At 34.4% G+C, this 25,902-nt stretch overlaps 1 long non-coding RNA gene across 1 annotated transcript in view; it reads left to right on the top strand.

Moving 5' to 3' along the window:
- Nucleotides 1-24,386, top strand: part of LOC107506487 — a 114,553-nt gene extending 90,167 nt beyond the window's left edge. The window contains exon 4 of the long non-coding RNA XR_001595941.2: nucleotides 24,310-24,386. This is a non-coding gene — a long non-coding RNA (uncharacterized LOC107506487). The remainder of the gene's footprint in view (nucleotides 1-24,309) is intronic.
- Nucleotides 24,387-25,902: the final 1,516 nt, after the last annotated feature.

Here is a 25,902-nt window from a genome sequence, read left to right as displayed (position 1 = left end):
GGATCTCTACTCTGGTTCCCTTAGGGCTGTGTCACCTGTCAGCCAAGAGCATGGTGTCATCTGACGCTCAGGGTCCTCTTCCACGCTTGCTGGTTGTTGGAAGAATTCACCTCTTTGCAGCTGTAGAACTCATGAAGGCTGTGTATTCAAGGCCAGCAAGTCTTTAAAAATGGTGAGACGTTTTAAAATGTTTCATCAAACTGGCTACATCAAGCAAACCCAAGACAACTGTCCTTTTGATTAACTCAAAGTCAACTAATTACTAACCTTATTATGGGATTGGCATTCCATCATATTCACAGATTGAGGACAAACTCAAAAGGAAGCATTCTATAAGATATGTCCTGCTAGGAATAGAAATTTTGGGAACCGACTTAGGAACCTGGCAACCAAATTTAAGATAGAAAATGCATATTTGTAGTTATGTATTATAGCAATGTATTCATGTGTGTGGATGAACATGTGGTGTCTGCAGCTGCCTTGGAACACACCAAGTGAGAAATTATGAAGATTCTAATGGTGTACTTACATGTGAACAAGTTGTATCTGAGGCACTGAGAATCAGAAACTTAGGCAAATTAGAGCATATTTGTATTACTTTCAAACATTCATAATTATCATTTAAAAAAGTAGTGCATGTGTGTGTATGAGTGTGTGTGTGTGTGTGTGCGCGTGTGTATAATCATGTTATCTTCAGGATGAAGACGAACACATGCTCTACTTTTTAATTAGTGAGGAAAGAGAATTCTGATTAAAAATATAGAATATACTTTAAAAAGCATCCAGTTTGTTTTAAAAGGCTTTTGGTCTTTGAGTGGTCTTTGGACAGCTCATATAGGACAATCAATAAACAACTGTTTTAAGAGAATTAAAGAGAGATATGGAGGGATAGAGGGAAGGAGAAAAGGAGAAAGAGAGAAGGATTGGGGGAAAAGAGTACCACATTCCATTCCTTTCACCACAATCGGGACAAAAATCAGTGAAAGTGAGTATCAAGGAAGTCACCTGAAACTAAAACTTCAAAATATATCCAAACAGTTACATTGGGAATTATTCAGAATAATTAGAAATAAACTATATATTTAATTATAATGTATTACTAATTTATAGTGCTCAAACTTTTTTAACTAAAAAGTTTATATCATAAAATTATTTCAACTTTATTTTGAAATTTCAGAAACACCACACCTTGCTCAGCTGCTGATCACAGACTGTATAAGCAAAAAAAAGGGCTCTTATTAACTAACAGACACATTTGTTTTTTATTCCTTCTGTGGTCAGAAATAGATTTGGGCTAAATTCTGCACTGGAGGAATATCATTTCTCAGAAGCAAAACTGGAGAAATAAATAAATAAATAAATATATTTTTTCTAATTAGTTTCAAATTTGCAGTATAGTAAATGTGCTCATTCCTTGGGCATGGTCCCTGTAAAACTCAAAAGTGTTGGTGGAAATTAATTCTATATTTGCCTAGATTGACATAACTCTACACTGAATAGCCAAGTGTGTATATCAGGGAGATACTGGATTCTGCAAGAAGTTGGTAATGTAAGAGTGTAGAGCCTAAGAACTAAATGGAGTTTGGGGGTGAGGGGTATACCAATACTCAATAATAAATAAGGAGGAGGTCTTTCTGAAAATTTGCTGGGGCTATAATATTTAAACTAATCCTCTGGGACATTAAATGTCAAATTCAGAAACTATTGAGCAATACCTGATATAGACCTAAATGTTAGATAAAACAATATGCATCTCTTTAGAAATTTACTTATCTAAAAGGAGAAGATGAAACCGCATTGTTATAGATAAAAGGTTAACTTTCTTATGGAATTTGATGGCGTTTATGTCAGACGATCAAGAACACACAAATCTTGTTCTAGATGGAGATTTATTCAAATGGAATATTTGTAGAGAGTGAATCAAGCTGTCACAGTACTTGTATACACTACACACAATGACTTCAAGAAAACCCTGTGTTGGAGCACTGAGTTAGAATTGAAAGCTCAGTGAGACCCCTTATCAGCTCAATGTCTTCCTTCTCTCAATGGTATTTTTGGGACACCTGTTATCAGACAACTAATGGTAAGAGAGGTAGAGAAACCTTCAGTGAAGGCCCTGGTTTGATCAAACCCACAAAACAATATGCTCACAGGATTTCAAAAATAAGAGAAGGAAACTGGACCTTCAACACCTTATCAACCCAAGGAATGAAGCTTTTCATAGGTCTGCTTACTACATAGAGAAATGTAGCTTAAGAAAAAGAGTGAATTCTTGACTTTTTATAAAGACAATCCTTTTTCAGTAAAATTCTTTTTCAACCCTTCTTAGCTAGGGGGGCAAAAAGAAGTCTTTGCAAAAGAGATCCCAGCTGTTGGGCAAGATGATCTGCAACTTGATTGTATGACTTAGTGAATACAGTGATGCTAAAGGAGTTCATATGAGATAAAAAAAAAAAAAAAAAAAAAAAAAAAAAAAAAAAAAAATGTATGAGGTCTCTGGAAAGCTCTAATTGGAGTGTCTCAGCACAGATACTAGTGTTCTGTAGCAGACTCATGTCTTCGGCAGCAGAGAACTATTCTTACTGTGAGAAATAGCTCCTGTTATATGGATAAATTTCTAATCAAGGAGCAGCAAGTGACTGTGCAGTCAGAGCTACCTACCATCATCTTGGTATTGTCAAATTACAAAGTTACTTGTCATGAAGGAAGACCTGACATGAGGTCAAGATACACATTTTCTGAGAAATGATGATTGTCCAGCAATTGATAAGGGGCCTGAAAGCAGTGAGGCTACATGTTCAGAGTTGCAGTGAGATTAGAAGTTCAGAGTCCAAGCTTTCTGAGGAAAGGGTGCACAGATAGACTTAGAGGAGTCAAGATTTTTGCATTTCAAATTAATGCCTACTAAAGTTGACAAACCACAAAAGACACATTTAAAAACTAAGTAGACAGGATAAGCCAACAAGGGGACATTAGCCAACTTAGACTGTGACCATATGTGTTTGTGGAAGAAGTCATGAATACACTACCCATGGTAGTAGGGATTGAGGCTATATATACACTCAATAGTTTGAGCTTCTTCTCAAAAGCCATATCTACCTTCTATTGATGCTTGGAAGTCTGACATTTTCAAAGTAGAGATGAATACTGAGCCCTTTCTTCCTGGAGGGCAGTATTTTATCCTAAGCAGAATGGAATGTTACTTTATTACTGGTTTGCCTTTCCTGTCCATGGTTTTTGCCAAAACCAACATTCAAGACTTATAACATGTGACATTACTTTCTTCCTTTTTCCTTCCTTCCTTCCTTCCTTCCTTCCTTCCTTCCTTCCTTCCTTCCTTCCTTCCTTCCATTCATCCATCTATTCAAATCCATAATATATAGTTGTCTAGATGCTTAGAATGCAACTGAACAAGATAGTGTCTGCTTTTTTAGAACTTACACTCTATTTAGTAAACAGAATGAAATAATAGGTATATAGCATATTGTGTAGTAATGCATGCTAAGAATAAAACTATTATAAGGGTAAGAGAATAAAGAGAGACAAGTATTGACATTTAGATATGGGGATAGAAAAAGGTACCTTGAGAAGGAGACACTTCAATAGTATCTAGAAGGGACTGAGAAAATGGGTCATCAGCTATTTGGGGGAAAAATTTTCAAGACAGAAGGAACACAAGGAAAATGACCTAAGGGAGGAACATGCAGTGCTGGGTGGCAAAGAGGAGGGCTAAAACCAGAGGGCAAACCTGTAGAGACTTGTAGGCCAGTGAAACACTTCTGAGTTATTTTTTCTTAGTGTGATGGAAAGACACACTGGGGTCTTAAAACAGTTTTAAATAGCTCCCTTTGGCTGTTCTATGGAAAACATATTTTATTGAGGCAAGTAAAGTATTTTAAAAGAAAATCTAAAGTCTTGAAAAATATATGGGAAACTTGAGGATAAATTAAAATGACTAAATTAATTTGTTGGAAACATTCATAGACCTAGAGTCACTTTGTTAATTTAGGCACATAAATATTTGTTATATAAAAAGTGATTTTATATGCTCTGGGATATATCTTTCTCTTGCTCTTTCTCCACATCCTCATTAACTCTCCACTATGATCTTCTTACCATTTAATAGAAAAAACACCAAGAGAATTAAAAGGAGTAAAGTCTCATCCCAAAGAAATGTTTGCTTTTGATTAAAGAGAGACCCTAACAATATTGTCAAATAACCGTAGAAATCAGAAATATCTAGGATACAAAATCAGCTCGGAATAAACAGATTGCCCACAAAAGGGTTAGATCCTACAACTAGTAATGGAATATTGTGAGCTGGAATGTGAGTTCCACAAAGATACTGATTTATATTTTTGTCTGTGTATGCATAGTACATAGGACGATTAAGCACAAAGTAAGTGCCTAATAAATATTGAAATATAAGTTAAAAAAAAAAAAAAGAAAAGAAAAGGAATATCAGCATCTTTGCTTGAGCTGCTTTTTTACTGGGAGCTCCAGAGGGCACAGATTGTGCCATTTACCTTTGCTCCAGAAAGATCAGCACAGCACTCAGCAAGTCACCGACAGGCATATGCTCCTAGAAGTCCAATGTTGAGCATGAGCCAGTAGTGAAGCTGGGAATTCATTCCATTTTAGAGAGCCAGTGATCATGGAGCAGTGCCCAAAATAGAGGATTTTTTGAAAAGATCACACCATTGACTGTTATTTGTAGATAAAATACGAACGAACAAATAAACGAACAAACAAAACATTTGGCATTTATCTCTTTGATGCCCAGGGAAACCTTAACACAAATGTAAGGTAGAAATCAGAAATGTGATTGAGGCCCTAAGCAAGTATTGCCTGAACAAGAGTCTCATGGTTGCATTAACCATCAAAGCACATAACGTTAATTGGAAGGTTGAACATTTTGTAAAACAATTTAAAGTTCACTTTAACTCTAGGATAACATGAATAAAATTTTAGGAGACTCTTCTCTCTTCTCTCTTTCTCTCTGAATATCTAAAATTATTAACTGCTAAAATATGAGTAACTTCACTGTAATCTGTTACAACTGAACAGTGTTGATAAAATGTTGTGATTGCTGGTCTCTGACAGCTTCACAGACAGAATGCCGAAGACAGGAATAACGCACAGCCTCAAACCTCAGGGATCACTGTTGGTTAATTGCAAAGCGTATCTTTTTTCTCTTTTTGGAATGCTGTGTCATCTAGGGGTTCCCAGGCCGCTGGCATAGGTTCTGTAGCTGAGTTCCTCATGTCTACTGAACAGCTGCAAAATGTGGCAGCCTGGTGTCCTGAGACCACGAGTCACATTTGCAGCACGTGTTCCCACATGGCCATCATCATTTCTCAATTTTAAAGGATATCGACTGGAAATGCACAGTCAAGTTTCAAAAGGCATTACAAAACCCATTTAGAGAGATAGATGGCAGGTGACAGATGATAGATGGATGGATGGATGGATGGATGGATGGATGGATGGATGGATAGATGGATGGATGGATGGATGGATGAATGGATGGATGGATGGATGGACGGACAGATGGATGGATAGATAGAGACAGATAAACATGTATATGACATTTATATAAAAAACAGTTAATTAACACCAGAATTATTTATTTATTCAAAAATCCCAAAGTGCTTATATAACACCCACTCTATTTATAAATATATATATATATATATAATCATTATACATTTCAAAGGGAAAACATTATTGCTATTTTCAGAAAACCAGCTTAAGTTTTAGAATGTGTCTTGTATACCTATGCCCTTGATTTTTTCTTAATTGAGCATATTTTGGAAAATGGCTCTCATGAAATTCAATTACCATTTCTTAATGTGCCAGGTTTTCCAGAGAATATGATTACAGTTAAACCACAGAAATTATTCTGCTGGCCAATAGAAGGTGTTTACAGGGTAGGGAAAATGTCACCCAATCTGCCTTCAAAACAACTTTTCTACCAAAGGTGGTCTTTTTGGTAAGCCCACAAGCAATTACATGATTCCCACCCTGTGCCAAGAACCATACTGCTTTTCTAGCTCTGCACTTCCGCCACGTAAGAGCACAGCCAGAAGAGAAAACAGAAATAGGTAGAAATGGCAGCGTGAAACTGTGTGCACAGCAGGTGTCCAGTCACAGCCTCTGTGCTCTAATATATTTGAGTTTCCTAAGCAACTATGCTCCCTAGGAAACTAGTTGAACTGCTTCTATAGAAACTATTAACTGAGCAATTCCTCCTTCAAACCAGCTTTATGGGAGAATATTTTCTGCTTCCTTGATTCTAGAGATTTTCTTGTGGAGTGTTTCAGAACTATACTGGATAAATGCAAACCCATATTTCCCTGGGTTTTCATTACAGTTTTGCTTATTTCATTGCATATATTGCAGAGAAAACAATGCCACAGGATGTTGTTTCTTTTCTTTTCTTTCTTTTTTTTTTTTTTTTTGATTGGTTTGGAAGATGAGGGAATGAGGGAAATTCCTCAGTTTGCTTATGGGACTAATTTGACCTTTCCTTCTTCTAAACAATGGCACATGAATTAATATGCTGTAACGGGGCTTAAAAGAATATTGCATTAACCTTCCTCATGAATTACATCTTACCATTACCAAATTGCGTTACCTTTATGCATTCTTATGAGAAACATGAAGGTCCTTTTTTTAATACAATGAAAGTCCACATGTTAATTAAAGTACGTGTATTCTTGTGATTTCCATTTTTTATTCACATCATCATGAAAGTTAATTTTATTACTATTTTAATCTATTTAGCCAACCTTTACACATCCTGTATATTATACTTTTTCATTAAATTTAAGAAAAGTTAAGCAGTCCAGGAGTAAAAATTATCTAGGGCCAAGGTATTCAAGAACTGGCAAAAGGAAAGAGAGTGAGTTATACAAAATAAATATTTATATATAAAGTTCTTGGTCCACGTTATGGTTCTTATAAAGAGTTAAAGAGTAATAAAAAAAAAAATGCACTTGTTTCCAGGTCTATTTTATTCATTAGATTACCAGTCCCGTGAGGTCACGTGGGCAATTTTTATTCCTCATTTCTTACTCAGAGAAGAGTGCAAGATGAATAGAGTGAATTATACACCCCCAAAATATCTATGAAAGCTGAATCAGGTCATTTATTCACAATGAGAGGTATTTGTTGCTTTTATCTGCTTTGTATTAACTTTATGAATATCAGTACATAAAATAAGGTAAAAATCACATGAGTTTGCATTTCCTTAAATAAAGCACTATTTAGGGACTATAATTGAATGCAACTCCTTAGGCAGATTGAAGGGAACCCAAGTTTTGCCACCCCGAAGCTGCCTTTTAGGATATTTATTTTAAGCTATTTATTAAGAAACAAGACTCAGAAAGAACCTTTGACCCTCCTTGCTTTTTCCTCTTCAAGAGATTCAGACAGAAACGCCTGCTTCAGAAAGGAAATCTTTAGAACGTTGGCCTTAACCTAATTCGAATTAAGTCAGGCAAGTAGGAGGGCTTCATGCAGGGGCTCATTAGCGAAATATCCCTCGTCAACCACTGTTTCTGAGTTGCCTAGCTAGAATTTGCTGGCTGAGAAAGTTCCACTCTTCCTCAACTACCTGTAAGTCACCCATTCTCACTTCTGAAATCTAATACCTCATTCCCGCTTTCTGTCTTCTGTCCAAAATGTCTTATATACTCAACGTTGCCTCACTGTCTTTGAAATTTTCATGCTAATGTGAATTTGCCATTTTCTCCTGTTCATTTATCTCTGTTAATTTGATTATTAGCCCAGCTAGAAGAATTTAGGTGAGAGGAAAAGTGTTAATATGTTGTTAAGCCCACACAAGGTATATATGCTACAAATATGCACATACACAAATATTTGTACTTAAATAAGATAACAGTATTATTTTATCATACTCACATTTGTTTTCATTTTTTCTTAATCATATCCTAATCCTCTCTAGAACTTTCATTTTTCGTGACTGTAAAATTGATATATAAGAGAGTCGTGTATTACAAATTTTAGCCTTAGAGATAATAGCTCAATTAGTTTTTGTCTCTTGACTTAGCTTATGATATCTCTTATGGCTTATGAAATTCATGTTTTAGATTGTTTTATATAATGAAATATTTCTATGTTTTGTTCTCTAACCTTTAGCTTTCTGATATTTTTTAAGATACATAATTTTATAATATGCATGTGTGTATATATATATATACTCATATGTATATGCTTTTAAGTTCTCTTTTCAAGCTTTTGTTAAATTTTCTACATCTGTGTGATTTGTGAAGATAGAATTTATTTTTATTCTGTTAATTTGCAGTCTAAATTTATTTCCCTCCATAGTGAGCTGAAAGGAGAGAGATCTTGTATTTCTGCATATCCATAGAGGACATGCATGGAGAACATAGGGCTAATTAGCCATACGGTATCCTTTTAATCTTGTAAATTAGCTGTTATTCATCACAGAATTTACAGAGAACAACACCTAAATTACAAAATAATACGAATAATAATAATCACGTCTATGTAAATCCTTCTTAAAGGCACTTCACATTTTCTTGCTTTGCTAATAAAGTTGACTTGACATAGTTTAATATTTTATTGATGACCAGAATTATCATTATATACATCATCATTCCCCCTGCTCATTGATGACTTAAGCCATTTTCTGCTTTCATCTAACTCCTCACAATAGGATTGAACATTGTTTACCACTCCTGCCTCAATACTCCCTTCACTTAATGTGGTAGAAATACACACCTGACTTCCTCCTAGCTAACATGCCAGAACTTTCATCAGTGCCTTCACCACAGGATATCTAAATGCTGTGATTTTTCAAATGTTCATTACTAGCTTGTTTCTTCTTTCTCTATGCTTTCTTGATATGGGACTGTTTTGGTTTGAATTATATTCCATAAAAAGATATGTTCGAGTCCTGACCCCCAATACATCAAAATGCAATCTTCCTTGGAAACAGTGTCTTTGCAGATATAATTAGTTAAGATGAAGTCATACTGGAGTAGTCCGAGACCTTAATCCAATATAACTGATATCTTTACAAGAAGATGAGTGGGGGAGAGAGAGAGAATGAGAGAGAGAGAGAGAGAAAGAGAGCGCACAGAATGTCATGTGAAGACCCAGAGACACACAGAGAAGTCAGCCACGTGAAGATGCAGGCACAGATAGTAGTTATGTAACACAAACCAAGGAACATGTGAGACTACCAGAAACTGGAAGAGAAAACAAAGAACCTCTTATAGAGGCCTCAGGGGGCAAAAGGTCCTACAGACACCTGATTTTGAACTTCAAACCTCCAGAACTGTGAGAAAATAAATTTCTGTTGTTTTAAGTCACCCAGTTTGTGGTACTCCATTATGGCATCCCTAGGAAATTAAGGCCGTGACTTGCTGTCTTCCCAAGATTATATCCCATTCAAGTTGATATCATCAATTCAAGTGATTTTTTTTAATGTATACACAAAACAAACAAAAAATGAGTTTCAAATGTAACATTCTTAATAGCAAAGTTTCTGTTTTCCCTTTCAATTCTTTTCCTCCCTACCTCCACCACCCTTCCCAAAACAAAACAAAAAACAACCAAAACAGGCATCCACATTTCAGTGAATAATATTGCTATTTGCTGAGTCATTCAAACTGGAAGCTGAGTAATCACACTGGCTTTCACCTTATTCCTTTCAAAGAACACTGTCATAACTAATTTTGTCAAATTGCCTCCAAAAGCAAACACATTCTTTCTGGTTTCCTCTCTATTTCACCGGTCCTCACCACAACCAACATTAACACGAATAATTTTAATAAACCACTAATTTGTCTTAACCTTTTACTTTTGCTATATTTTCCTACAAAGAACAAAAATAAATACAAAATAGATCAAATAACATCTTTGCTTAGCATTTTCAATGTTTTTCCATTGTACTTAGACAGGAATTCAAACGCCTTGGTACAGATTGCAAGACCTGTCTATACAGCCTATGTTTATTTTTCTGACTTCAAGCCAAGTCACTCTTCTGCTTACTCAATACCATGTATCCAAACTGCCTATCTTTCACGTATCAGAATCTAATTCTGTTTATGCTAGTCACTTGAGTGAATTATTCTCTCCAACACAGTCATTCTTTTTCATGAGTGTCTCCTCACTGTTCAGATATTAAGTGCTACTTTCTCAGAGAAGCCATCTTTTACTATTCTGTCTAATGCTGTAGCTAAACTCCCTTATCACTATTAATCTACTTCAAAAATTGTGGCCATTGACTTTAATATACTTGCCATAATCTACAATTAAAACACACCATATACAAAATCTAATATTTATTTTTATGCAATTTTGATAATTTTTGAGTATCTCTTAGAGTCTAAACTCTGTCAAAAGAAAGGCCGCAATTATTACATTGTTCATTGTATCCATGTTTTAGCATAGGGTCTAACAATAAAATAGCAATCATCAGAGGAGGAAGGAAGGAAGAAGGAAAGAAATAAAAGGAGGAAGAAGGAAAGATAGACATAAAAGATGTTATCTCAAATGTGAAAGGGCTCTCATATGACATGCTGGAACCGGCTAGAAACAGATTTACATATTATCAGCTGTTCCTTGTCACTGCGGACACCTTTCCAGTAACTGAACTCTACCACATCATTATAAATATGCAGAAAGTGACCGTAGCTTCCAGATGGTTTAAATTTGGCTATTCTTTGTATTTTTTTCAAAATTTTTGGTTAACATACATTTTTAAATTTCAGCTTGGAGAAAATCTGATTCTTGTTCTATTAAGATATTATCACTACCCACAATTCTTATGGCATATATTATAGAATATGCATTATCAGTAGACAATTGTTATAAGGAAAACATTAAAGTGTTATTTTTAAATATGTGTCAAATATGAAAAAAAATGTTTCTAGTTTAATGCACGAATTTCTCCTATCAAACTGCAGATTTTAGGGGGAAAAGTATTCAGTTTTTACTAAATGCAGATAAAGCAGGATAGGAGAAGTTATCTGAGTTATCAGTAATATAATTGCACATTTTTTAAATAACTTTAAATAATTATAGGAAGAGTTAATATCTATCTATCTATATCTATCTATAACTATCTATCTACATATATATATATATATATATATATATATAGAGAGAGAGAGAGAGAGAGAGAGAGAGAGAGAGAGAGAGAGAGATGATTAGGGAGGATTTTTTTCTCCTCCAATTATTTTCTACTCTTCCGATTTGTTTGTTCTGTTCCTGAGACGTGAAATGAGTAATCAAGGAAAGGACAGCAGACAAAAACAGTATTTTAGAGGTCTACCCTCTGATTAACTAGGCAGCTTTTATTTGGGGATGTTCAGAAACCACATGATGTGACTATAGAACATATCCATGAACTAAAGTAGTGGAAGAAAACAGCTTTGGTGGAGAAACAGTAATTTTCCTTTTGTCTATGTTCTTCTGGCTGGTTTAATAATCAAATTGACATGAGACAGATTAACAGAAGAAAATAACCAAAGTTATTTTGTATGTAATGAGTTAAGAGTGAAGATAAGAAATATAGAAAATGGAGTCACTTTAACCAAGCTACTAAAGTTGTTTACGTTACAAAGTTTCAGGCATGAGGAAAAGTCCCACTCTTGTTCTAATTAGCCTAGGAACTTAATTTTTTAAACTTTACAGTCCTGAGTCAATGCCTGGGTATGCATCTGGGCCTTCAGATAACCCTCGAATTACCCACTGAAGGACTCATGTATCCACGTCACCAGATTACCCTAAAAGACTCATGTGTACATTCACCTGATATCTATTATTCAGACAACTGGACATGACCAGACTTTTTGTCACCCAGCTTCTAGAGCACTTGCTATCCATCATCCTGACTGCCTGTCATCTGACTGACAACTGCCCTGGACCAATCTAGGGCTAAGAATGCAGAACCGATAATTCTCAAGAATGTACTTTGTACTACAAAAACTTTTAACTTTTCTCTCTTCTTTAGAACACTTCTGGGTTTTTTTCTGCCTAGCTGTGTTTACAGTTTGCAAACTCTAAGACCCTTGAATGAATCTCTATCATTTATTTCTAGCAAAGCCCTCAAAATCTTTTTGAGTTCCTTTGACATACATATGAGTGTTTCCTAAGAATTTAGAACCCAGAGCAAATCAAGTAGTTGAGGATTTTATGTCATTCCAGACTAAGGAGAGGGAGGCAGAGGTCTGAGACTTCAAAGAGAAAGTAGGCAATTTATAGGTAGATGAGAAGGAGCAAATATGTGGTTAACAGGTTCTTACCAGGCCACCAGAAACAGTGGGACACAGAACGAGTCCAACAGACTTGGAAAATTCTTTGTCTGCCGCGATTACTTCATATTATGCTAAGGTGATAGCTCCCTTCTCTTAAGCAGGTTTTTCTGTCTGAATCTCTTTGACCTCTGTCTTAGACAAATTAAAGTCACTGAGCTTTAGCGTGCCTGAGAGTCAGAGTTATGACTCAATGCAAACTTTTCTTTAATAAAATAAAATAAAAAAAAAAAAAACAGAGAAAGCGGAATAGCCACTGATAGATGAAGGTAGTGGTCCACTTGTTTATGCATCCTGACCATAAGCAATCAGAATCATGGAAAAGTGTTTATTTTGCTGAGAAAGAGACAGCTTGAGTTGATCTAATAAGTCCCAAAAGTTATATTAAATGGAAATTCAGGATAAGATTCACATTATACAGCTATCAGCAAAATAGCAAATGTCTGAAAAATGGACAAGACCAGGTCTAAAATGTTTATCTTGATTTATTAGTGCTTCATCCCTTGATATTTCATGGTTTCTACTATTTTCTACAATGTAAGTAAAACTACATATCTCATGAATCCATAATGAATGCAGATTTCATGTTCAACAATGCCTATGAATGGAAAAATGCAACCATTCTTTTTGCACTAACTGCTAATTTAGGTTATTGCCTAACAAACTGTTGGCAATTTCAAAAAATTAAAATACTTAATCTAAAGAATTCAAACCCTCTTATGACATGTATGATAATGCTAGACTTATTCTCATTGCCTTGAATGTAGAGCTTAATTTTCCTAAAAATTTTTTATGTTCTTAGCGAATTCACACTGCTACTGGCTTAAAGAAAATTGTTAAATTTCTGAAAAGATCATACGTCTTCTCTTTTAATGTTCATCATATGTATATTTTCCAGGAAAGGTAGTTAAATTTGACTCTTACATTTGTATAGATAAATAAAGCTTAGAGGCAATTGACTTTATTCTTCTGTGTTCATCCATGACTATTTCCAATGAGCAATTTTGATACAAATCAATCTCAGTTTCCACAGACGTCTATATAAAAAGTGGCTGTGAGACCTTTTTAGCTAATAACAATGTACAAATTTCTTCATTGTATGAAAATTATCTCTCAGTTAATTTCTGTCATCACAAAGCCAGAAAGGATTCCAAAGATAATTTATGCACCCCAGTGTTTTCATATAAGAAAACAGCTGAATCATTAAGATCATTTTTTGTCTATTCTATTTTTATATTTTCTTAAAAGCTTGTTGAAGAAACACCATGCATATTTGATATCATGGGAAACTAGTTAGAATTTTAGGACAAAGATTCCGAAGTTGAAAAGACTGAGTCCCAGCTATCTATCTATCTATCTATCTATCTATCTATCTATCTATCTACACATACACACACACACATACACATACACACACACATATACACACACACACATGCATATATATGGACTTGGACAAGTTATTTTTATTATCTTGATACTTAGTTTTCTCATTTGTAAAAGGAAAATAAGAGTTCATCCTTACAGTTTTCTTATAATAATTAACTGGCATAATTCATGTTGAGTTCTTTACAAAAGTATCAAGTATATTTATAGTATCGTTATTACTTTTCCCAAAAAGATTTAATGAAATTTAACTTTCTAAAGATGTGACGTCAACCAACTTTTCATATAGGTTAGCTGGGGATTTGTCTGTGAGACATGATTGAGGGAGGAAAAATGGTATTACTTTAAAGTATTTTATATTTAAATCATAATTACTACATCCAATAAGCGCTATTAATAGTTTGAACCAGATCAAATTCTGAAAAAAATAAAATAAAATCTTGTCTAATTTATGATGTAGATTACACTTCTCAAAATATATTGTATAAAAAGTTATGCCATATGATCATTCTCACACACACACACACACACATTCCATAGGCAACTATGTTTAATAAGCATTCTTTCCACTGGGAATTTAAATAGCGTATTATTATATTAAGATTGGGCGAAGACATACATTCAAGTTTCACGATTAAATTTACTCAACTTACCATACATAATTGACCATAGAAGCTTTTTTCCTTTTCTAGAGATAACGATGTCCTTTGGAATTAACATTTTGTGGACTACTTTTTACAAAATGCTAATCTACATACTAATTTTAGGCAAGAAGCTTGTCTAAAAATTTTTGACAATAGCTGTCCAAACTCTACTTAAAATTCCCAAGAATAAAGAAAGTATTACCTCTACAAACACTATTCTGTATTTACGCAACTATAAAATATTAAGAAATTTGTCTTGATATTTAATTGTTATTTACTTCATGTAACTTCTACTCACTTGTGCTAGTTTTGATCTTAGATTTTAATCACTCGATCCCAGATTAGTCACTCAGCTTGATGTTAGCAGGTTTCATTCTGTAGCTTCCTCATTTAGTTATTTGTACCTCTCATAATTAAAATTCAAGTCATCTCATAATCACATTAATCCTTGAAATGTAATCTGGTTAGTCTACGAAACATTTGAACTGGCAGCTAAAAATTGTTCTTGCCATTTCTGATGCTTTTCTCTCCTCAAAGGCCAGGCTCCAACCCATCTGCTTTTTTTTTATGTCCTATCCTGCAGGTTTAAACTAAAACCAATCCGAGTTATTACATTAGCTAATGACAGACAAAGTATGGTATGTCCTAAAAGTTATTTTCTCTTTAAGGACAATCTTGATTAGCAAATCCATTAAAGTACAAAATAATTAAGCTCTAATGGTGGGGTGACGTGTTATAGTAGTGGTATTATATTTTAGAAAGAAACTTGGTTTCAGGCTACATCAAATCACAAAATTAAGGAAGCTTGTGATTCTAACTGCCTACAATGGGTCATATTCTTTTAAAGATTCACTGAAATAGACTCTCTAGATTTCTCTACTTTTCCATAGGGTTTTTCTTTAGATTTAAAATCCCATAACCATTTCAGTCAGATAATATTAAAAGAATATGAGAAAGTTTCAATTATCTGCTTTACCCTATCTTTTCATAGCTGACAAAAGGAAGCTCAGAAAAATTTAGCAATTTGCACAGGTTGTGCTGTTAGTTCACTCTGAATATGTGCCTTATTTAAATCTACTCAACTTGAGTCTTAGGCACAGTTTCATTCCCTTAACTCCATAAAACCACTATGAGCTGTTTTTTTGTTGTTTGGTTGTTTGTTTGTTTGTTTGTTTTTGTGAGGATGTAGTATTATTTTAGACAATGGAAAACTTAATTGGAGTTAGCGTGTTGTCCATATTCATTACATACTTCTGCATGGGGAGAGTAGTTTATTCCTTCACATTTTAAAAGACACATTGCTAGAATTTGTATGCCCTGTAGAAAACAAAATTTGCTAATGATATTAGAACCGTAAAAGTTACCTTTGAAATATGTGTGTATCCTCTTTTTGAAAGTTAATTTCTGTGCGACCACAAATCTAATCAGAACTTAGAATTAGTAGGCAGGTGTCTGCCTTCATGAGCCATCTAAATTCAATAGCTTCTAATGGCTATTTTATTGGCATCATCAATATAATATGCCTGTTCAAGCAGAAACCTATATCGTTCACAGCAATTTTAAAAATTAACACAAATTCTGTTTTAAGCCGAAGGGTTAATCATTGTCCCTTCTTTCAGAACAGAATTGAGAACAGTGGTTCAGCCAAACTGTGAGATATGTTGTTTGGTGCTAGGTTGCTGTGATTAAAACAATGGCCTTCAGTTTTCAGTGCCATCAGCCTGGTACATGTCACTAATACTGAATTCATTTTTTAGAGCAGAACCATATACCCATCTTCCATTGCAATTACTGCAGAGGAGGAGAGATTGAGAAGTAAAAATGAAACATTTCAAGGATGAATGGGCACTGGAAATTGGTAAAGTGGCAGGAAAGTCCAAGTTTGAAGAATGAAGAAGTGAACGTACATAGAAAAAGCAGTTTGGAAAACACGAAAAAAAAAAAAAAAAGATATTTTGTAGAAACATCTGTTTGCTGTTGCTGAAAAAACTTAGCATTTAAATGTTCTCATTTGGGCTCTGAAGTTAGCACTTCACTGAAGTAGTTCACACCTTCACTATTGCTCCTGTTCAGCTACAGATCGTTTTATTCAAGGCTGATTTTAACAAGAAAATGGTGCATTAATTTACAATGTGTTGACTATTTTAAAAGTGGTAAAATTTAGGCTTTTGTAAAATTTTAGAATCTGAAGAAAATAGAAATACTTATGTAAAGCTCTTTAAAATACCGGAATGGCTTCGCATATAAGAATTTATACCCTGAATAAGATCATTAGAAAATTCAGTTATTATAATTCAGTTATTATATATACATCAACCTCTAAACTATGAATTTTCTATGACTTTATTTAATAGTGAAGCCTATGTAATCTCAGACTTCATTTAGCAATATATTTTGTATATTTTTCACCTGCTTGCTCTTGCTCTTACATTTCCTACTAATTCTCTATCTCCTTTTTCCTCTTCTCTCTTTTTTAAATTTTTTATTCTTTTATTTTTTTTTTCCTTTTCTTGACTCTTTTTCTCTCCACAGCTCCTATCCTTTTTTTCTGCCTCTTTTTTAAATTTCGAATATTTTAATTGTGTTTCTGTTAAGCAAATACACTTGAGAAGTTGTTCATGCTCTTTTCTTCCTATCTGAAGTAGTTAATATTTTTGCGTTTTATGTTTCTGAAATATCTTGATGTTTTATATGCAATTAAATAAGCAATGGAGTTACCTAGGCATTACCTTGACCTACACATTTTTTTGCAAATATCAAACTAACAGGCCAAATTGGCTCAAATTTATAGATTCTGTTTCATTGTTTAACTGAATAAAGCTTTCCAAATTAAAATTATAGATATGAAATTAGGTTCTTTTACTTTAAATCATGAACACTGAAGCTGTAAAAGAACGCTTTTCTGATACATTCATTACACTTACCCAAAGTGCCATGAAATTTGAGTATCTAAATGAAAAAGAATAGGAACAGTACTTTAGGCACTTTATAGACTGAAATCATAAATATGTAGTAGAAAAGTGAGATCTTGCTTGTTTTACATATTTTGCATAGTCACCAACTTCCAAGTATAATAGCCCAGGAAAAAAATCTAAGTGGGAGGCAGGTTTATTCTTCTTTTAGTATTTTTATATAGGAAAATTAAGGTAAGAAAGCATATTAACATAAGGTAAAAATAAATGTAAGAATGGCAAAAATGTTCTCTAATGATAACATCAACTCATGGGTGGTGGTGGAAACATAGAGGCAAACACAATTATTGCTGCTTATTATATATGTTATAAAGCAGATTACATCCAACTTGACGTAAAGGCTAAAACACGAATTGCCAGTCAAAATCCTTTACCCCGAACCACCGCCCAGCCTGGAATGAACAAAGGGCCAAGGTCCATGCTGCATTACTGAGTCAGCCCATTCTAAAAACATAATTAGGATGTGTAAACTTTCTACCTGGATGTGTGATAGTTTGTCATATTTACAGAAACATTCTTCAAGTTATGTAAAATTATCATACATAAGTTTAACATATATAAACACAAAGGCATATGAAGAAATAGAGATAGATGATGATGATGATAGATAGATAGATAGATAGATAGATAGATAGATAGATAGATGATTGATAGATAGATAGATAGATAGATAGATAATGAATAAAAGAATGAGTCTTCTCTTTGAGTCACAGATTTATAGAATATATGCCATATTAAGTTCTTTCCTATTCTCAATTAATATTCCAATACTTTATAGACTTAATGTACTGTATCTCTTGGAATGTAATACTGGGACTGGAAATCTTTAAGTAATGAATGAATTTTACTAAACCGGTCACATTTTTGCTGTGAAACAAAAATACTGAAGATATGCCCATTCTTATAGATGTTAAAACTGAAAAAAAATACCAAGTTACAACTCACTATGTACAAAAATAGTTTATTGAGTCTCTGAAAACAGAGATGCAGAGGTAGAGTAATTTATTCTTAAGATGTCAGAATGATTATGCTTTTTTACTGACCTTCTCACTTCTTAAAATATATTTCCATTAGGCTAAGAATATGCTTTGTACTTAGATTACAAAAGATTACACTCATTTTCTAGGTTTCCTTTTAACTAATCTGTTAATATCACATTTTTTGTTCATCCTTTTATCCATTTCTTATTCCTACTTAATTCTTGTTTTTTATTTATGTTTCACCCTTTACCTTTGTCTTTTCTGTGCATGTTTCTCCACCTATAATTTCAAAGCAATGCAAATAGTCATACATGTACATATAATCATACTTCTGTCTGCATCCAAGTGTACTGTTAATTTAGTCCAAGCTTATCCAATCCTGAAAAATCCACACAGAGTAATTGCGTATTTTCTCATTATATCTGTGATTCACAAATCCTCCTTTCCTGACGGGAAATATTCAATATCTTTCCTTCTGAAAGAGGGGCATTAAATAACAGGAAATGTAAAACAGAGACTCTGGTGACTGATAATGGAGAGAGACCAAAACTGTAGGATGGTTTTATTAATAACCCATATAGGTTGATTTTTAAGTTATTTTTCTCAGCTTCAAAGGAAGCCTCTTATACTCTGCTATGTAATGCTGGGGCTGAGACTCTGGAAAATACATTTCAGCTTTTCCTGCAGAATACTTGCTAGAATCTTCTAACAGAGGACACATAAAGGAGACCTAAATACTAGAGAAAGAAGAAAGTACACTTTGTTTCCTGTGAAACTCTAGCAGTGGTTCTTCATTTTGACAGTGATAGTTTGTTCATGCAGCAGCAGTTAGTTGACTCCAGTTTGAGTATTCCCAGAATAAGGCCCCTCATCCCTCAGCAGAACAACAAGTAATCGCCTGGTGAGCCCCTTTCTCAAAAATCTAGCAGCCAGCTCCACAGGGCCCTTCCTCCAAGTGTGTGAGGATTAGTAACTCCAGCATCTTCTTCCCCTTGTGGTGGTAGCTGCTTCTCACAGTTAACAGATCAACGTTCCCCTTCTGTCTTCATTTCTCTAATACGTGGTTAACAATTCATTATGTTAAATTCTCTTTATTAAAATAATGATGCTGTCTCTCATCTCCTGACTGGACCTTGTATGATATACTATTTCTTATTTCAGGCCATTAGCTCCTAGCTACATGTACTTAGGTGATAATAACTAAAGACGTAAAAGCTGAAAGTTCATTTCTCTCCTTCGCATCCCTTCATGTGCAGTTTCCGTGAGAAAACACTGGATCATAGGACTGATTTGTAGTATTTTCTTCGGGTAAAAAAAGCTGCAACTTACAAATACTCGACTAGTTTTTATTTCAATATATATCATGGTTATAAAAAAATGAATCATTTATATTGTAATCTACTGCAAGTAATATTTTTGATAAAAAATATATTACAGTTTATAGAGTTACTATAGTGAAGTATATTTAGGTAGAAAAATTTTAGACTCACTGAGTAACAGCCTTAAGCAAGGAAGTGTTTAAATCATTCATTTATTTAAAAATAAGCATTGGTTATGTGACAAATATGAAAAGGGCTGAAAAACACAGTTCTTATTTTAAGAGATTTTATATCCTATGTATAAGGAAGCTTGACACCAGAACGTATATTAAAATTATATCAAATGCACGCTATGACTTTTTAAAAATACCAAGGCAAAAAAGAATATGAGACATACAGGGTGAAAAAAAATAAAGGAATTTAAAGAGTAGCGTATAGTGTTAGTGGAGGCTTTCAGGAGGACAGAGAATATTCAACAAACAAGCACTTTGATGTTTTAATGATAATGGTAATTATCTCCAAATATATAGTAAACATCAAAACTAGCCCTTCCTCATAAAGCCTGTCGCCTAAAGTAATTTATGTGGAAATTTATTCTTCTAGAATTATCTAATGCTTCATAACAAAGAAAACCAAGTGGGTTAAAACAACGGTAATCAATTATTTTGCTCCTGAATTTGCAATTGAAAACCCTTCATCTCTGCTTTAATCAATTGGAGATGCAGCATCTCTACTTGAGCTGGGGGAAATTTGCAGATGATTTGTTCACATGGCAGGTAAATTGACACAGGCAGTCAGTGGGAAGCTAAGTGCAGTTAGCAGCAGGTCCTAAGTTCCCCTCCAATGAACCTCTTCCCATGAGGAAGCAGGAGGTTCTTCACGAGATGGTAGCCGGGTTCCAAGAATGAGTATACAAGACACAGGCTGTAGAAGCTGCCAGTTCTGTAAGGCATTGGCTCTGAAGCAGGCACTGTCACTAGTTTATATGTTTTGGTTAATTAGAGCCCTCACAGATGCTTAGAACTAGGGCCACAGACCCCACTTTTCAGTGGGAGCATCGTCCGAGAATGTGAAGCCATCTTTAATGTACCATATATCCATTCTGTAATATTTGTTTATGTCTTTTACTTATATTAATGCATATTCAGGTAATAGATTTAGAAATGTCATCATCAAAACATCAAGAACAGCTCACAATTAAAAATCATATCCAGAATTGTCTTGATAATAAATAAGTTAAAGTATTTCTATTCCATTACTCTTACCTTAGTATTTTAAAAAGTTCGTTTGTGTTTAAAATATGGCGTACCATCACCGCTCTTTTTTTATACATGTCTACCTAACTTTCTATAATGTAAACTCCAGGTTGGCAGGAGTTGTCTTGTGATGTACTTTTCAGCTCATGGCATTAGGAAGTTGCTGAGGTAAAGTTAATAACAACAATGACTTATAGTAGATTGGCAAGGTGATAATTATTCTAAATATTTAAGAATTCTGAGGAAAAGAAACAGTACCTACATTTAAACTGGATATTATGGCGGAATATACACATTTGTTTAACTTTTTTTCTGACTGTTAGCTTTTGTTATCATAATTCTAACTGTGCTTTAGTTGTTGATTTAAGGGTGATTTACGACATTTGGGATTTACTTCATATTAATTTAAGGGGAAAAGAAATGGATTGGCATGTAAATTAAAACAATATTGGCCATGAAGCGAATTGGGGATTAGTTATACTTTTCATTATACTTTTGTACATATTTGAAAATTTTTATAGACATTTAAATACAGAAGTTTTACACATAAACATGCTTAAGAAAAGGCATATGAATAATGCTATTGGATTTGACTTTCTGACAGCAAGTTGTTAAATATTACTAATCATAAGAGTTTGATAACATCAATTTTCAATCTTTGTCAGTTTAATGATGATCTCTATTAAAAAGAAGCTAATATGCATTTGCTTAGTCAAAGAGAAGAACCTTTAGATACGCTAACATATTTCACATCTGATAGTCATTTAAAAACTCTGTATTCTAACTATTCATTTTCTCTTATTCTCTGTAAAAAGCCTATGTTTAAACATGAAGTTTTAGTCCCCTTCAGCAGCAAAAAATAGTTTTCACTATGTAAGTCGATGCATGACTGTCACACTAAGCCTGCAGCCAAACAGACTAAAACAATATGACCAAAGGTGATGTTATATTTCACATATTAATGAAGCATTACTTTAAGAATAAAAGAGAAACCGTTTAAATATTAACACTATTAGTCCAGTATATCAAAACAAACAGCTTCCCTTCATACATATTTAAAGACTGTGAAAATAAACTATTTCAACATCAGGCTCTATTCTTCCTGTAATAAACAGAACAATCCTCCACAGAACAGGGCTGTTGAGATCTTTCTTCACTGCATTTTCACCAGCTGGTATGGACTATAACATTTAGATAGAAAGTGATAGTGATCTGTTTTCTTTTCTGGATAACACATTTTGTATCCATGCTCAAGAAAACTCAACCACATTTATTTAACTACTTGCATTTAAGTACTATTTGTGCAAATTTACTTACATCCTACCTCACTTGGTCAATAAAAATGTGTTGAATCATTTGGTACCTACAGTACTTTGTCATACTTTGGGGGAAGAAATCCTACTTGACTTTATTTAAAAAAGTAGTAGATGATGTAAGAATATTTTAGGTAATGGAAAGAGAAAAACTTTAGGCTTTATGAAAAACTAACTATGCTTTCTAACCATGCTTAATAGTGTCTATCTATTTCTTGGGGGTTCAGATTTATCAAAAACCAACCAACCAACAAACAAACAAAACGATCAAAACAAAACGAAACAAAACAACCATGAGAATTGTGGCATTAAGTGGCTAATAACTAGTAGTTCCTGTTGGTCCTGGAATGGTTAAAATAATGATTGCTTAAAAAGATTAATCCCAGTAGATTTTTTTTTTTTTCCTCACTCATGGAGCAGTCCAATGTGGATTTTTAGTCAACATCCTTCTAGGAGGCAATACAAGAAGTCAAGTTTCTTCCAAATTTTGTCTCTATTATCAAAACATTTATTCACAATTTACTATTTAAGGAGTACATTAAGCATGAGGAAGCAGGCTCATTTCTTACCTCTCCCTAGAGAGCTCTGGAGTTCACTTAAGAAGCTTCAGCAATACAGTGGGAAAAAAACAATAGCCACACAAAAAGGGAAAAGAGAAACAGCCTCATTTTGCCTGTACCATTCAATTCCCCAGGCTAGCACCGCTTAGTGTGAAGACGGAACTCCCCAGCAAGAGTTTCCTTTGCTGGAAAAGGAAGAGCTGGATGAGTAACCAGCTGTCCCAGCTTTTGGGGATTCCTCACGAAGGATTCACTTTGGTTTCACTCCATCCAGAGGACTGGAAAGTTGAGATGCATTGAGACTGCCAGGAACAAGGAAGGAAAGCAGGGGCTACCAATATCGGCCAATCTCATTGAGAGTGATAATGTTCCCAGTGATGTGCCCTATAGACAAACCCATCAGTTTTGGCCGAAGATGAAATCAACAGGCAGCACAGCTGCTGTGGATCCCCTGCAGATTTCAATAGCTTTTCCCCTGTCTTCTCTCACTGGCTAGCACCACAGCACTGACCTGCAGCCAGTCCTTCTAGCTGTGCACCTGCATGGCCCTCTCTCAACCCCTGTCACCAGCCTCCACTACTATGTGTCCATGGAGAGACCCAGAAGCCAAGGTAATACACAGTGACAACCATGGCTCTTACTGCTGCCAGTGGGCTCACAGTTGGCCCTGGCCCTTGTTGCCTGCCCCCACCACTACATGTAGCATAATAACAGATTTATATACCAACGGAACAGAATCAAAAGCCCAGAAATAAGCTTAAGCCTAGATAGTTAATATTTGCCAAGGGAGCTGTAATACTCGATTGCAAAAGAGTAGTCTCTTCAATAAATGGGGTTGAGAAAACTGGATTTTCTCAGGCTAAATAAATAAACCCCTATCTTACGCCACTTAAAAAAAGTTAACTTGAAATAGTTTAAGGTTTTAAACGTAAATCTTGAAACTGTACAACTCGCAGAAGAACGTGTGAGGGAAAAGCTCTTGACACTGGTCTTTGCAATAATTTAGACATTTTTTTTTTCCTAAGAAGAGATACAAACAACAAAAAGGTACATGTGAAATGTGCCAAGATCACTAATCATCAGGGAAATGCAAATCAGAACCACAATGAGATACCACTTCACGACCGTTAGGTTGGCTATCACCCCAAGGGTAAAAGATAACAAATGCTGGTGTAGATGTGGAGAAAAGGGAACCCTCGTGCCCTGTTGGTGGGATTGCAAACTGGTACAGCCACTATGGAAAACAGTATGAAGGTTCCTTAAAAAAAATTTTTAGATATGACTATCATATGATCTAGCAATGCCACATCTGAGTATATATCTGAGGAAGATGAAGTCACTATCTCAGAGAGACATCTGCACTCCCATGTTCATTTCAGCTTTATTCATGATAGACAAGACATGGAAACAACATAAGTGTTCATAATACACACACAGGTACACATACACAATGGAATATATTCATTTAAAAAAATATCTTCATTTGTGACATGAAAGTGACATTAGTGACATTATAAAAGAAATAAATCAGGCAGAAAGAAAAATACTATATGTTCTCTTTTATATAGTGAATAGAAAAACATCGGACTCAAAAACAGAGTGGAATGATGGATGCTTGGAGCTGAAGGGTGTGGAAAATGAGAAGATGTGGGTAGGTTACAAATTTCTAGTTAGAAGATGAATAATTTCTGGGGATTTAATATACAGCATAGTGACTGTACTTAACAATGTTGTATCATATCAAAGGCTGCCAGGAGATTACAGCTTTAATCTTCTTACCATAACAACAACAGCAAAAACAAAGCAGTAATTATGAGGGTAACGGATATATTAATTAACCTGGCTGTGGTAAAAACTTGTGATATACACAGGTATCAAATCATCACACTGTACATCTTAAACATACACTATGTTATATGTCAGTTACATCTCAATAAAGCTGATAAAGAAAATGAAAGAAACAAGGAAGGAAGAAGGAAGGAAGGAAGGAAGGAAGGAAGGAAGAAGAGGAGGGAAAGAGGAAAGGAGGGAAGGAGGGAGGGAGGGAAGCTTCCTTTTATAGAAGGACTATCTCTTTCATAGTTCTAATAATCCTTGGATTGACCACCTGGGCACGCATTATCTTCTATGGACATATCTGAATCGGACATAGGGGAGAAGGGACAAGCACTTAGCTTGCTTCCTGTGAAACTGGCTTTACTGTTGACCTAAGTATTACAGAATTTTTTCCAAGATCATGCAGATGGTGGTTTCTTTCATGAGAAATTGTTTCACAAACTTAGCATAGGCTGACTACTGCTGTCTAGAAGATGTAATAGATAAACTTTTTTTTTTATTTGCCTAGCTAATAAAACATATCACATAACCTTGTCCATTATGTATAAACAGATGTTAAAGGATTCTTGAAAAGTAAAGAAAAGTAGGGAGATTGGCTGGGGGCCTCAGGTCCTGAGAACAACATGGTAGGGAATTTTCATATCAAAAGTACAATTCATTAAAAGAAAAATTAATAAATTTTACTCATCAAAATTAGGAACTTCTGTTTTATGAAAAACTCTGTTAAGAAGATTAAAACTTATGCCACAAACAGAAAAAAAATGCAAACCTGAAGTACAAATCAAAGACTAGGTCTAGAATATTTATGCAATTCTCAATACTCAACAATAAAAAAATATATCTAATTATAAAATGGGCAAAAAACATGAAGACATTTTACAAAAAGATATATATAGATGGCAAATAAGCACCTGAAAAATGTTCATTATTAACCATCAGAGAAATGCAAATTAAACACAATGAGAGATCACACCTATTTGAACAGGTAAAACAAAAAAATAGTGACAACATCAAATTCTAGCAAGGATGTGAACTGGATCACTTATACATTATAGGTCAGAATAAAAAATCGTACAGCCACTCTGGAAAACAGCTTGCCAGGTGTTTGCTTGTTTGTTTGTTTGTTTTACCATGTAACATCCATTGGCCCAGTGCTTGCATTCCTGGACATTTTATCTCAGAGAAATTAAAACTTATATTCACAGAAAAATCTATACCTGAATGATTATAGTAGCTTTATTCACAATAGCCAAAATAGTTTTTCAAAAAGTGGAAACAACTCAAATGTACTTCGATGAGCAAGTGGTTAGACAAATAGTGGTACT

The sequence above is a fragment of the Rousettus aegyptiacus genome, unplaced genomic scaffold (genome assembly GCF_014176215.1).
Source record: "Rousettus aegyptiacus isolate mRouAeg1 unplaced genomic scaffold, mRouAeg1.p scaffold_m13_p_11, whole genome shotgun sequence".
NCBI lineage: Eukaryota > Metazoa > Chordata > Mammalia > Chiroptera > Pteropodidae > Rousettus > Rousettus aegyptiacus.
Note: the sequence above shows the minus strand (reverse complement) of the source record. Positions and strands in the feature narration are given on the sequence as shown.